This window comes from Orbicella franksi, chromosome 13 (assembly GCF_964199315.1).
Source record: "Orbicella franksi chromosome 13, jaOrbFran1.1, whole genome shotgun sequence".
NCBI classification, from domain to species: domain Eukaryota; kingdom Metazoa; phylum Cnidaria; class Anthozoa; order Scleractinia; family Merulinidae; genus Orbicella; species Orbicella franksi.
The window spans coordinates 1211801-1224665 of NC_138157.1; positions in this window are offsets into that span (position 1 = coordinate 1211801).

Consider the following 12865-nt stretch of genomic DNA (forward strand, 5'->3'; position numbering starts at 1 on the left):
GACTGAAATTGAGAAAACGTGGGGAATGAAAACAACAACTGTCCCAGTGATCATTGGAGCTTTCGGACTTGTCAAGAAGGGAACAGAAAACTACATCGGCAAGATCCCAGGCAATATTAGGATAACAGAGCTACAAAGGACCGTCCTCTTTGGAACTGCTCACATACTTAGGAGGACTCTATCCATCAAGTAATCCAGCAGACTTATGACTGCCCTAGGCTCATGGATTGAACTCGGCACCATAAGTTAAAAGCAGCAAGACTTTAAGGACTTAAAATAATAGTAATAATAATACATAATAATAAAAAGAAAGAAATTATTATCCTAAAAGTAAAATACATCAATGCGGAATATTCACATAACGAAACAATAGTTATGAATAATAATAATAATAATAATAATAATAATAATAATAATATCGCTTTGATGAACCACACGATGTTTTTAAAGTTTATTATTTAATGAAGAATATACATGTTTCGGATGAGACATCATCCATCGTCAGTTGTACAGTGAGAAATAAAATGAAAATATGTAATAAATGGTTTAACAAGTGAGATATTAACAAGAATAATTAGGGATGAAGTCGCGAACCAAAAAAAGGTAAAACTATTAAGCTAAGAAGGAGATTAATTAGTATGAAAGGGATAAATTAAGATGTTTGACTTGGGAATTTAAAGACGGTTGCTCCCAAAGGATGTGCACGGCTTCCTTGATTTTCAATTGGAAGCTTGCGGAAGCAGAGTCGAGAATTTTGAAGCAATCTTTTGAACAAAGGGAGCGACAATTTTCAGAACTTCTCAGGTGTTTAAAGATGTGGGAATGTTTGTCAGAGGAGAGATGTTCGCGGATGCAAGTGGCGAAGTGACTGTTGCTTTCATCAACATAACAGGCACTACAGCCTGCACATGAAAACTTATAAACAACTCGCAATCGTAAATCCGGAATAGGATCCTTGACCCCAAACCAACACCTGATTTTAAACGGGGCGAACAACAACTTAATGTCTAGGTCAGTGCTCCCGTAACACCAGCTGGGCCATGTTCGATTTACCACCCACGTGCTGGATCATTATGGGATGTTTGAGTGCCGCGTTTAACGCAGAAGCCCAAAGTTAAAACAACCACAAGAAAAGGATAAGATAAGATGGCTCTATTTCTTCTCAGTTTATGACATATGAAATAAATATTTCACTGCCAAACAATTTAAACAGTCCACAGCATGTCAAGAGGGACGGTGGCCTCATGGTTAGTGCGCTCGTCTCCGGATCGAGCAGTCCGGGTTCAAGCCCTGGCTTGGGACATTGAGTTGTGTTCTTGGGCAAGAAACTTTACTCTCACAGTGCCTCTCTCCACCCAGGTGTATAAATGGCTACTGGCGAGCATAACGTTAGGGGTAACCCTGTGATGGACTAGCATCCCATCCAGGGGGGAGTAGAAATACTCCTAGTCGCTCCATGCCACAGACACCGGGATAAGCTCCGGCCTGATGGGCCACTAGGCTCGTATGCAGGCTTACAGCATGTTTAGAACATAACAATTTTTATACGATGTTGTGGAAGACAGGAAGGCGATAAATACACGCGGTGGACAAGCATGAAGACAAGGACAAATCTCCAAAGTCGCCATAAGACTCACGAGCGACAAGCATGCATGAGAGTTTTTGCATAATTCCAACAATAGACCTTTTTCGACTGGGCGGTTTGTTGCCCCATTTCAGACCATGTGATGATACTCTTGAGAATTCTTCCTTTCAAATTTTCAAATAGTTGCGTGTATATGAATAAATAATTTTTAGATGGAAAAAATAAACCTTCTCTAGAGAATATCACGTGGTCTGTAATGGGACAACAAACCGCCCAAGCGAAAAAGGTCTATTCTTTATCAAGATTAACTCTCTTCAATAAGGATTCAACGAGAATTTCAACGAGAATTTTACTTTGTAATACAAAGACTGATTCAAAAATCGTTCCTAAAATAGTAGCCCTACCCTACTGGTAATTCATTTCAGATAAATTCGCTAGGAAAGTACTGTTTGAACATTTCCTTGTCCGATTCTCCCCTAAATAAGCTCAATATATTTAATCGAAATTGCTTTAATCTTAAAAGGAAACTTGATAAAAAGTTGTGAGTTTAAAACAGAGCGTAATGCGTTTACGAGATTAATTAGGTTTGGAAAGGGCTCGAGAAGTCACATTCTTTAACATTAAGGTAGATCAAGGCTGTTCCAAATGTCAAGAAATAATTTAAAAGCGGAAAGGTAATATTGCTGGAGCACGTATATTATCAGGACGTTAATGCATATCAAGTTAGACTCGCATGGATGTTTGCCTCAGTGACCTAACATTTTCAACGTTTCTGAACCGTTATCAGTTGTTTCTTAAATAGTGGCGGTCTTTTATCAGTAAGCACATGACCCTCCGATATGTTTTCACTCATGTTCCCAGCGTTCCCTAGTTACGTTAACCCAAGCGCGTGCATTCTGGAAAGGCTTAGTTCCCGGATGTTCAAGATATAGAAGCGTGGTTGGGTAAAGCCTATAACTAGGACACGCTTAATATTCTTCCAAAATTATAAATGCAGGAATTGATATTAGGCCGACCCCTCTGTCCTTGAAAGTATAATCTTAGAAATCTAAACGCTTTTGTTAGATATTAAGACAGCGTCTATCTTGACAGGCTGAAGTCGGTGAGTTTGCTCTTATTTACACCTCTTGAAATTGGCGTTTTAAAAGCGTGTTTCCTGCTATAAAACAGAATTTTACTTGTATCAACGTTGTTAAAAACCTGTAAATTAATTCCGCGAATAACAGTAAACACTATTCAAGTAAACATTTAATTCTAAGGTGACATGTAACGAAAATAATTAAAATCTATTAGCGTGTTATTGAAGAAAATTTGGCCGCATAGTCCAAGGTATAACAAAAATATCACAGAGGTGGCTATAGAACAACGAGTAACTGATGTTTTGACTGCCTGCATGTTATTGCAGCGATATAGCGAAGTTATTTAAAAAATATGAACGTATTTGAATATGTAAACCTGGTAAATTTATGTTAGTTAGAAAATGTAGGGAAAGGATATTGCTTGGGATCTGCACTTTACGTTTCCAGCCATATTTCGCTCTTTATTAAGTCACATGCAAAACTGTTAACTCTCCACAGAGTATGATTTCAAAACGTAGCAGATGACAGGCATGTAAAAGAAGTGTAAAACGGACTTAAGATTCTCAGAATTTGTTCGATTGCAAGCCATTAACAATTAGAAATCCCTCATTTCAATAATAACAGCACAGTGCGTCATATAATTAATCTTTTACACACGGCTGGACGAGTTGTCGCCCTTTGCGTAATTAGGCAAAATTAGTTGGTTGTAACTCAAACACAGTTTATGTTCCTTTATTTTTTATGTTCATTTCAAAAAAGGGTTTTGTTGAGTGAAAACTGTGGCAGAGTCACATTTGAGAAGAAATTGACAAATAATTTTGAACACGTCTTTGAAGTCGTTTATTCTCTTACACCTTATATTCATGTGGCGGAAACATGAGTTCAAGTGCTCAGATAAAGGATCCTTGTCATGCGCGGTAAGTGCGAACTTTACTACTTCGACTTCGCCGTCGGAGTTATCAACGGACACAAACATTGCCCCTCGAATTCGCCGTCAGAGTTATCAAAGACACAAACATTGTCCGACTTAGAAGCTGGGAACCTTGGTAGTACTCTCGCAGAATGGAGCCTGAGATTAAAGATGCACCTACGTGGATAAAAGCCATTTTAACTGTGATCTATAGCCTTGTGATAATTTCCACTATTTTTGGAAATTATCTTGTGGTCAGAGCATTTTATAGATTTTCAAGTCTGCAGAGTACTTCTAACGCCATTCTGGTGAGTTTGTCAGTGGCGGACGTTTTGTTGACCGTTGGTTCCATTTTACACATTGCCTACATCATTGTCGACAAGACACCACCGCCGCGTGTATTATGCAGCTTCGCGTCAACGGTCAGCTTTACTTTCAACGCCATCATCATTCTGCATCTCGCTTTAATCAGTGTGGAACGCTCCATCGCCATAAAGTTCGCCTTGAGGTATCACACGATAGTAACTAATCGCTGAGCAACGATTGCCTTCGTCGTAGTTTGGCTTTGGGGAATTGCTGTTGCATCGATCTTTCCCGAAGTGTTGAAGACAGATGGGCTGCAAGTTTTTAAGGAGTTTTTACAGGCGTTGTTCTCCGTGCGTCGATCGTCATCACGAGACCTTCAGTTTACAGTCAGCATCCGCCAGATTATACCTTGTTTTCTTGGTGGTATCATTACTGGTCGTTCCCATTGTGGTTATCATGACATTGTACATCGATCGTTACATTTTTATAATTGCTTGGAAACAGCGAAGAGAAATTCAGGAGGAAGACAGCTTGCATGGAAAACTCGCCATGAAACGTGAAATAAAAGGAGCCCGGACCTTGGTCATTGTGGTAGGGGTCTGTCTTGTAAGTTTCATCCCATTGTTGGTTGTCGTGTGCCTCCGCTTTCTGACCTCAGCACAGATCACCATGCACGAGATGTACGCAGTTTATTTGGTTGCAAATTTGAACCCCTGTTGGAATCCTCTGATCTACTGTTGGAGAAATGAGAACTTTCGAAGTAGTTTTAAAAGACTTTTGAAGTGCTGTACATAAGCGATCAAAGACTGAGAATGTATTCAAGACCTCAAAGACTTAATAATAATAATAATAATAATAATAATAATAAATAAATATTTATACTTACTTTGAGTACCTCATAATATCATTATTATCATCTTTATTAACAGAAGGTAATTTATTAATTTCGAGCAAACATCTAAAAGGGGAGCCATCGTGAAAACGACTTCGAATTTTCGAAAGCAAATAGAAATTTTACATCAATATATAGAGATCTAAAATAGTGATCTTTTATGGTTACCAATTACTATGGTACTATACTAAAGCTATTAAAGTTGAGTGATGCATGCATGTAACAGGTTTTGATCTCAAATTGAAAACGGTGGGCAGATTTTATCAAATTCTGCCTTTTTGCCTTGGAAACGTCGCTGGTTACAATTTGCTTTCCTTAAGACAATTCAGTTGACGTCTATAAGCGTATTTAGTGTATGAGAAACTGTGCTAATGTATTTAGCATCGCTTTGGCCAAAAATGCGCAAAATCTCCGTGACGGTGTAGTACCCATTTATGAATTATTTAAGCAATAGACCACTCTTTCTATGGGTTTACTGGCGCAATAAACCACGCGGGATGTTGGCAGAACACGAGAAAAGCTTGTAAATCACGAGCCGTCAGGCGGGTGATTTACAGGCTTTTAGAGTGTTCTCCCAACATCCCAAGTGATTTATTGCGCCGGTAAACCCATAGAAAGAGTGGTCTATAGATCGTTTTCACGTGACGTCATCACTTTGTAAAATCCAAAACTAAAGAGCCACCAAAGTTTTTATCCTAATCAGGCATAAGAGGCGGTATATTTATATCTGTTTACAATTTTACAGCTCAATAGCGTGCTTCGTTTGGAATCCAGAGTATTTTGAATTTCAGGGTTATGGAGGTGCGTGACACAAGGCTACGATCGAGTTTGTCGAAAAATATATACTTATCTCATGATTTTGAGCCTTTTTAGAAGTTAGAGCATTAGGAAAAGTGCTTATGTAAATGCTTGTTGGATCACTACTGATAATCAGCCGCCTAGATAGCCAAAGTAAGTTCCAGATGTTTACACTATTTTCCGGTCGCCATGTTGGTGTACCACGGAGGTACACCAACATGGCGTTTTCATACTGGTCTCTGTAAATATCTGCGAAACATTTCGACGAATATCTGAAGTTTGGGGGAACCCACAGGCCTAAAACTTGGAGAAGTGTCTTATTTAGTTATCTTCTATAACATCATAATTTCTTAGCTTTTTCCACTGGATGGTTTTTGATTTATTTTTTTATTGTGTGACAGTGAAAACGATCTATTGCTTTTATGAAATAACTATAGAAAACGTCTGTCAATGAGAGGAAAATTTATTGTACTTTCGTGATCAAGTTACTTATTCTCATCAAATTCATGAGATGACGCGACAAACCAATCATAGCGACTGAAAGAATGAAAGCACAGACTCGGCGCCGGACACGAAATCTGCAGAACAAAGCGACGAAATAATTTCGCTTTAGTGTATCTGTAGTCTCTCGTCGTGACTGTTGTTAATTATTATTTGTAATATCGTTAGTTTATTAGTTGTCTTTAGTCATCGTTGTCAATTCTAGTCTCTTTAGTTCTCTTGTTACCTTCAGTTGTATTTAGTTGTACCTAGTTGTTGCCTTCGACGAAGTGGAACGCAAACCTAATTTTGACCTGTGGCTTTTCAGAGTTGGTCTCCCTGTGCACGGTTCTAGGCTGAAAAAAACCACATTCCTGTAAGGACACCAAAATGGCCACCCCGCTTGATTTTTGCAGGGACATGTCACTGCCAGTAAACTGGTACCGTTTAATGCTAAGACATGTGATAAAACATGTGGCGAACATGTGAGTATGTGAGCAGGCCATATGAACTCGTCTTTCCGATGGATCTTTTTTTGACTTCTTTCCATTCAGTCGCCGTACGCCTCACTATTATGTGCTCTCAGCGTTAGATTTTGGCGAATTTAAACGCTTCGACGGCAGCATTTATCGCAATCTGAGGGAATTGTCCTTGTTTATTAGCACGACTTGTCTTTGGGATGATAACCGTGGGAACAGCTACATTTTGATTGCATTTGCTGATTAGTTCCAGTCGCCACAGATAGCTCAGTTTTTATCCGGTCGAAATTTTATTGTTTGGAATCGGTGGAAAAGTACTCTGAAGGCAAGATCCATAAGACTACTTTCTTCATCAGGGGAAATACTCGAACTAGTCGCGAAACGAGCACGCGACTGCAAATGCTAGCTTAGAATAATGTACGTAATTTAAATATTCTATGAAACTTGAGAGACTACAGAAACTGGCAGCGTCACGCAACGTATCAACAAATCGTGACCGCTTGCATGGACTTTCACACTATGCATATCTGACTGTAAAACCTCGGTTGCTGCTGAAAAATGTTGATTTTAGCAATAGACAAAGGTTGAAAATCAGCTAGTGAAATCATTTATTTACGATATATAATTATATATTAAAGTGAGAGCGTCGAACGCACTCTCATAATCTCTGATTACTACTAGTATATTAATAACTCGTCCAAACATGACCCGCCTAGATTAGCTCAGCTATCCGCGGGCATGTTACAATTGTAATTTTAATTTGATAACAAATAAAATGTATGTATGTATGTATGTATGAAAACATTTCACGTTAAGAAAGTTTTAAAGTGCACCTAACCCCAAAAATTTTTTTTGCTAGAACGAATCTACTTATTATTTGAAATAGTTCTGCGAAAAAATTTTTGAATTCCGTTAAATCCTCGATTTTCTATGCCACGACGAAATCTCGAAAATAGCTCCAAAACATCGCCATTTTGTTTCACGACCGAGTTTGAGGAGAATGGGTCCAGCGGCTCTTGTGACGTCTACCCAGGAAGGTTGGATATCTCATTTCCTCTCATTTCCTTCAGGATAGTGCAATACACATTCGAAAAGTGCGCAGAAACGCCTTCCAGAGGTGCTATCGGCTGTTGCAGCAATATTCCAGATTTAAAGAAAGATATACTGTACAATTTACTGACGATGATCGGCTAATGGTGCAATAAAGACGTAAACGATGGTTGATTTTGTCGAACCGAAACAAGCGAACTGAATCTGTGAGAACCATTGAAGAACTCTCACTGGAATTTGTTCCGCAGTCTTTCGAACGCTATTTTCATAACTTTTCTGCTTAAAGCTAACCAGCAATTTGTAGAAATACTACCTACAACCTATATCTTCCAATCCCGCAGTATTTATAACATAACCGGCAAAGTTGTGTGATCCGGTCATGATCAAGAAGCGTTATACTGATATGTAAATAGATCGCAACTGTACGCCGCTAACCAACACTTATTTCTCTTTCGATTTAGATGAAAGTCGAAGATTAATCCTCTAGAATTACATGATAACAAAATTGTTAGACTCACAGAGTTTTTCGAAGGTTTGGAAATCAGCAGTGCGACAAAGATTCTGTGCAATAGCGTCGAAAATATGACCGCGTAACTTTATCTGCGGACCGCCTAGGAAACACATCCTTTTCGCTTATCCGACGAATTTCACTGCAAACTTTGAGAACAATTTACATTGGCTATTTGGAGTTACGACTTAAAACGTGTGACAATGTGAAATCGGTAATTGTATGAAATGTTTCCTTCCGCCTTGCTTCCCGCAGCTTCAAAAATACAGGTCCAAACAATACGATTTTCAATCGATCGAAGCTAATGTTTTGGAGGTCATCCAGTCTCGAAAACTGCAACACGTACGTCGCTCTTATAAACATGAAGCATTCAACTGAAAGTAAAACACAAACTGGATTTAACAGAACCTTCACAAAATACATTCTCGGTAAGGACAAATGTAAACGGGCTATAAACACGCGTGGGAATCTTATGTTTAGTTGACGAAATTACCATCCAAAGCAGTCTGAGTTTTCTTTCCTGCTTTTCGTTTGCCTGCTCCTCCACTTCGTATCTAGCTTTCCATTCCTAATACACAAGCAGCTCGTCCGCAAAGACGTCTTCCCCGTCGTCGCTTGAAATATTGTAAATTGCTCTCAAAGCTCTAAGCAGTGAACGTGCTCGATCGAAGTTTATTTCGGAGCCTTCCGAATCGAAACTTAACTCTGACTCCAGTGACGAAAAAGAAATGATTCTGAGACAAAACTTGGACGTTTTAGTCCCAAAATACATCGGAACGATTAGTTTTGCGTTCTATTTTCTCGAGCAAATACAGAGAATTGACTGAGGCGCTATTGTGTTTGGTTCCTGGGTAGACGTCATCAGGTACCGCCGCCCCAGACTCCCTAAAACGCGGTCGTGAAACACTTAATCGCGACTTTGAAAGGGCATAGAAAATCGAGGATTCAACCAAATTCAAAAATGTCTTCGCCCAAATGCTTCAAATAAAGTCTAGATTTGTTTTAGCGAAAAAAAAATTGGGGGGTTAGGTGCACTTTAAGAAAGGAAAGGAAACGGTTATCGGTGAAAGACAAGTAGTGTATTAATTAACTCAAAAGTATTCTGACGGGGAAATGCAGGTGGAATCGGTCATCAGGAAAGTAAAAGGCTGTACCAAACGTGTGCAAGTAGTCCAGTCTTCATGTGCTTGGCCAAGTGATTCAACGCAGTTTGACGACAATTTTCTAAAGTTTTGAGAATGGAATGAAGGTTAGTTACAGAAACGCTTCTTCCGAAATTTATTCAGAATTTATTTATTTATACTGAAGGCTATAAAGTCCATGTTTCTCTGTATTTTACTAGATGAAAACTATTGCGTCAAAGCTAAGCTTATGAAAACCAAATTCATTTATCGTGTTATGCGTGCATGCATTGAGTTTAAACTCAAAATTTCTGATGGAAAGAAATCATTTCCGTTCTTTTTTGACAACCCAAATTGATCAGTCAGGCCCAGCTGACTTTGTCCTCCACAGACCGTGGAAAGCACCGAAAAAAGGGTTTAAAACTTCTTTAAGTTTAACCTGAAGCGCAACCGGATCGGAATCGGCGTAAAATTTTTGCCGTGGAAGAAAAGATAAACTTAAAGCTCTATATGACGACCAACTTCTGATCCTTTTTTTCTTTGCAAATTTCCATGTGTATGTTGAATGAAAAGATATTCGTGTTATTGATATCTCAGCCGGTGAAAGGCAAAACTGTTCATTACATTTGTTATCGCTAGAGTTCCGAGTCCTCTAGTTCCCGCGTAGAGCTGCCATAGATCGGGAACCGTGGTTTACCGGTACAATAGAACACCGGTTTAGCAACTCTATTGACCAATCAGAGCGTGCGTGGCATCTCGGTTATTTTATAAATTGGCATAGTAGTGACAACGAGAAAAAAATGGAAATTGAAAAATAAAACTAAAGGGATGAAACATTTTAGTTTCTTTTTACTTGAGCTAGCCGCAGAAAGCAGAGCCATATGCTGTGCTCTCAATTATTATCTTGTATGCTACTTGCAGACGGACGACACAAATATATTCTTGAGTTATAATGACATAGACGCTCTCTACAAAACTATGGAACTAATTGGGGACACAGATAAAATACAATTTTCATAAACAATTATTTCAAAAATTAAGTCGCAGTCCCACTAAAAGCGGTCTACTGGAATCGGGACCAAAATAAGTTTTCCTTCATTTTATTCTTGTTTTGCTACGAGCCTCTACTCAATTATATGGAACGGAGTAAAATTAGCTCTTTACTATAGACTTTGGGAGCTAGCTTGAAACTTTCCTTCCATGAGTTTGTATTCCACAGAATGTAAACAGATGTAAGCTTAATCAGAGAAACAAAAGCCACTAAAAGAGGTATCGCGCTGTAAATCACAAAACAAAATACACCAACAGGGATAGTAAGGAAGGCCAAATCACGGCAACAGAAGAACGGAAAAAGAAAAACCTGAATTTGATTTTTTTTTTTTTTTTTTTCTCTGATATTTCACAGCAGAAATTTATTTCGCATGCATGATTGCACTCGACCTTTTAAAACCTGACACAAATCGCATCATTCATGTAATGCTTATAGTGTTGGGAATGTCACGTTTTCATTAATACGAAATCTTTTTTTTGGTTCAAAAAGCAGTTTTCCTTTTTAAGAAAAAAGTTAATAATTATCGTCCCGGTTTGCTAGAGATTCGTGTTACAGTTTTGGTTAAATATCGATACTTTAAAAGCAATGAAGAGAACAAAAAGCCAAATAAAGAATTTCATAACGGTAGTAAGCTGTGATATAATAACTCTCTCGTCCCAAAGAGTTCCTCCTTGACTAAAGTGAGGTGCACATCATAATGGGTGCTCATGGTGTTGTGGGCCTACCATATATAGCACTCAAAAGACAGAACGCAACCTAACCGCTAACCCGTATAGCAAGGCAAGAGCCATTCAGAAGTAGGCTCTTAAATCTCTTTGATTTTCAAATTATCAGCAGATTTGAGATACCACCGGTTTTTTTTGTCCTTGTGGCTACATTTTTTTAATTTTCTTCGATTCTTACCGACATTCACTCTTAACAACACATTTTACAAAATTTAAATAACGGTGCATCTCTTAATATTTAATGAATTATCTCCAGCTTATAACGATGCTCATTTTTACTTTACTCAGCCAACCAACCGCAACTGTACACAGCTCTTTGTCTATGCTACCAATGAGAATTAAGATATTATTAGCTAACTGATAATTATTGGCCAAAGTAAAACCTACGTAGGTGGAAACTAATTCACGAACGAGTTAAAAGTTGCCACTTACGTTTTACAGTTGTAAACCACAAACATATCGTTTTCTTTGAAACTTGGCAATTTACCGACCTTCCTCGTGTTAGGGATGAATCATGCCTACCGTTTCCTCTCAATGCGTTTTCATCTTGCTGTCCTCTCTGATAACAAGGGCTAATTGTTCTTCAGGTTAGATGCTAGATCTTAATTAACTGAATAATTCTTAATTCTAATGTTTGAAGACATACGTGTAGGTGCTTTTTTTTTTAGGTGCGGTTTAGAGACAAGTTATAAAGAAATGCCAAACGATAATCCCTTACCTACGAGAGAAATGTTTTGTTTTCTGTTAATTTTGACAGGGAAATTATCAATGCTATATACTCAGACAAAACAATCGGTAGAATCTCTCGGAGCCCCTCGGCGGGCTCTCTTAATACCTGTTTCAATGCATGACGGAGATAAAGTGAATTAGGAAGGTATTGTAAATCCCTTTTTCTAGTTCAAAGAAGCCTGCTACCCACCAACGCATGTATTCTGTATGGTTTCAACTACAAGTGTTTCGCCGTTTCGTTAGTGTGAGAGTCTCTGTATAAAAGAATGCACGGGTTAGAGTCTCGCTAATTGCTTGATAACATTAATATTCAACTTTTAAAACGTCAAATATTTAAAGGCAGATGAAGTATTACGAAAAGATATTTCAATCTATTGCTGAAATAATACACTGAAGAAGATTCCCCTTTCGACGAGGTTTGTTTTCTTCTAAAACCTCTTCTCTCAACAAACTCTCAGACAAAAAAATCTTACTTTGTGACATGCATGACGTGCCGAACGTGTCTTTCGAAACATGCAATGCTGACGCTTGATTGAGATCTCCGCTTTGTAAGTGACTATTAATATCTTTATAAAGAGGAATGAGTATTACAGAAACTACCGAGTACCGCTGCAGTTTCGCTGGGAATGACAATATGGAATAAAGTATCCTGCCAAACGAAACAAGAAGGAGGCCACTCTCGCTCAGACTCTTGACTTTCGTTTAAGGAGATAGTCCATATTAAGTATAGACTATCTCGTCGAAAGTATAGCAATCTTATTAAAACAACATTGGTTCTGTGGTAGACCAATTCATCTTCGAACAGCCTATAATCTTTCAACGTCACGTAGATACGTTTAGCAGAAGCATGCCACACTTCAATGTTTTGTTTACTCGCAGGCCAGGTGACTTGCCTGCCAACAGCTTTACTCGCAGGCTGCAAACTAACTCTCCTAGTAGAGTTACCGCGAGATAAGTCTAGGATTCATTTTTTTTCATAATTCTTCTCTCGACTTGGAATAAATAAGTGCTGGTCTGTACTAAACATGATGCATCCCGGCCGTTCAAAGAAAGAACACTGGAAGAATGTTATGCTTAGAAGCAACTTCGACTATCGACGTTATCAATCGAATTGGAAGTTATCTGTATAAGGAAAAAATCCGTTTATCATTG